The sequence below is a fragment of the Lygodium microphyllum genome, chromosome 21 (assembly GCF_053477565.2).
Source record: "Lygodium microphyllum isolate KBCC chromosome 21, Lygodium_microphyllum_v1.1.10, whole genome shotgun sequence".
NCBI lineage: Eukaryota > Viridiplantae > Streptophyta > Polypodiopsida > Schizaeales > Lygodiaceae > Lygodium > Lygodium microphyllum.
In genome coordinates, this window is record NC_141155.1 from 73,965,504 (window position 1) to 73,968,150 (window position 2,647).

A 2,647-nucleotide genomic window follows, 5' to 3' on the forward strand; every position below is an offset into this window, starting at 1 on the left:
ATATGTCGATTCAGGTGCATTTAATCATATGACTAGTCATGTTGAATGGTTTGGAGAGATGTAGGACTTACAACCCAGGTTATGTGCAGATGGGTGATGATTCATGCCACCCAATTTCACACATTGGAAAGGTTCCCTTGTCCTTATATGATAGCCAGACAAAGAGTCTGACAGATGTATTACATGTGCTATCAATTACAAAGAATCTAGTGTCTATTAGCCAAATGGTAGAGCAGGGATTGCAGGTCCGATTCAATGCAAAAGGCTATTTTGTAGAAGACTTTAATGATAAGTGTAGGTTGGTCGCAAAAGGAAGTAGAGTTGGCTGAATGTTCACTTTAGATGCTGGAATTCCTGCAATGAATGCTACTATGTATGCTAAAGGAAAAGGAGTAGTTGTTACAGATATTAAAATATGGCATAAACGTATTGGACATGCAAATGTGCAAAGGCTAAAATTAATACAGTCCTCGAGAGGATTGGTTACAGGGTTGCCTTCTTTTAGAGTTACAGAATTGCATAAAGTCTGTGAAGCATGCCAATTTGGTAAGCAGGCAAGACAACCCTTCTCGCATGATAGAGAAATGAGTAGAAAAATACTTGATGTAGTGCATACAGATGTTTGGGCGCCTACACAAAATGTATCTCTTGGTGGTAGCAAATACTTTGTCACATTTATTGATGACTGTTCAAGAAAGTTATGGGTATACTTCATAAAGGAAAAAAGTGATGTGTTTGAGCACTTCAAATCTTTTAAGGCAGCTATTGAAACAAAAACAGGCTTAAAAGTAAAGTGCTTGAGATCAGATGGAGGGGGAGAGTACCTCTCAAATGAGTTCAGTGGCTTCTTGAAGACTCATGGGATAAAGAGGCAATTTACTTGCAGGTATACCCCACAGCAAAATGGTGTTGCAGAAAGAAAAAACAGGTATATTGCAGAAGTTGTACATAGGCATTAATGGCTGAAAAGAATATGCCCAAACATTTTTTGTCTGAGGCTGTCCATACTGCTGTTTACATTATGAACAGAACTCCCATAGCTGCGGTTCATGGGATGACTCCTACAGAGTGCTTTACTAGCAAAAAGCCTGATATATCACACTTGAAGGTATTTGGATGTGTTGCATATGTTCATGTGCCAAATGAGCTACGGAAGAAGCTTGATCCAAAGGCTAAAAAATGTATTTTTATTGGGTACTCTTTAGAGCAGAAAGGGTATTGCTGTTATAACCCTGTCCAGGTGAGTTCAAAGTGAGCAGGGATGTTATCTTTGATGAGATGGGCAGCTGGTATGCACCTACTAGTGATGTATTAGATGATGATAATGATCAAGACAGCTATGTACAAAAAGAAAAACAAGAATCACAGAGTCTTAGTGGACCAGAAACATCATCTAGTACTATACCTACAGTGAGCCCTTGGTCTGGGAGACTAAGAAGTAGTCCCACATCTTCAGGTGGATCTATAAGTGTTGCAGGGAAGGACAAAGGAAAGAAGAAAGTGCTGGATGGTAATGATGCATCTACCATTTATTTGGGATTTGATGGAGATTCTAGTGGTTTGGAGAGTTTGGATGATGAGCTTGGCATTCCTTCAGTCAGGACACCAGGTGTACAGAGAGCTCATAGTAATGTAAAGGCTCCATTGAGTGATCCGGTGGTATGCAGATCTAGCATGGTCAAATACCCTGTTAAAAGATTTGTTTTTGAAGGTTATGCAGCTCACCATTATGCTTATATGGTGAAACTAGTTAAGGATGTTAAGCCCACCTATTTTTAGGATGTTATTGGTCATGCTCATTAGGATGTAGCAATGGATGAGGAGATGGTTGCATTAGAAACCAATAAGACTTGGGATTTGGTACCCTTACCTAAGGGTAAGAAAGCTATTGACTGTAAGTGGATTTACAAAGTCAAGCATAATGCAGACGGTTCAGCTAGCAGGTATAAGGCTAGGCTGGTTGCAAAAGGCTATGCTCAAACATATGGCATAGATTATGAAGAGACATTCAGTCCAGTTGCTAGGATGGCAACTATTAGGTGTGTGATTGCCTTGGCAGCAACCAAAGGTTGGCGTTTGCAGCAAATAGATGTTAAGATGCCTTCTTTCATGGTGAATTGCAAGAAGAAGTGTATATGGAGCAGCCAACAAGTTATGAGGATTTAGAGCATCCCACATATGTGTGCAGATTAAAGAAGGTGCTCTATGGGTTGAAGCAAGCACCTAGAGCATGGTCTGACAAGATTGGAGAGTGTCTTGTCAATATTGGATTTTGTATTTATGATGATGATCACTCACTTTATGTGAGAAAGGAAGATGCAGGTTTGGTTATCATAGTCATCTATGTGGATGATTTGATTATTACAGGTGACAATGACAATGGGATTGCTGAAGCTAAGGACTTCTTGAAGAAGAAGTTTGAGATGAAAGGTTTGGGTGAGCTGAGATACTTTCTTGGTATTGAGGTGATCAGATGTGATGATGGTATATGGCTGTCCCAAAGGCAGTATGGCTTGGATATATTATCCAAGTATGGTATGACAACATGTAAGCCTCTTTCAGTACCATTGGAGCAAAATGTGAAGCTGAGTGCTGATGTTGGGGATGAGATAGAAGACCCTACTATGTTCAGGAGGATAGTAGGCAG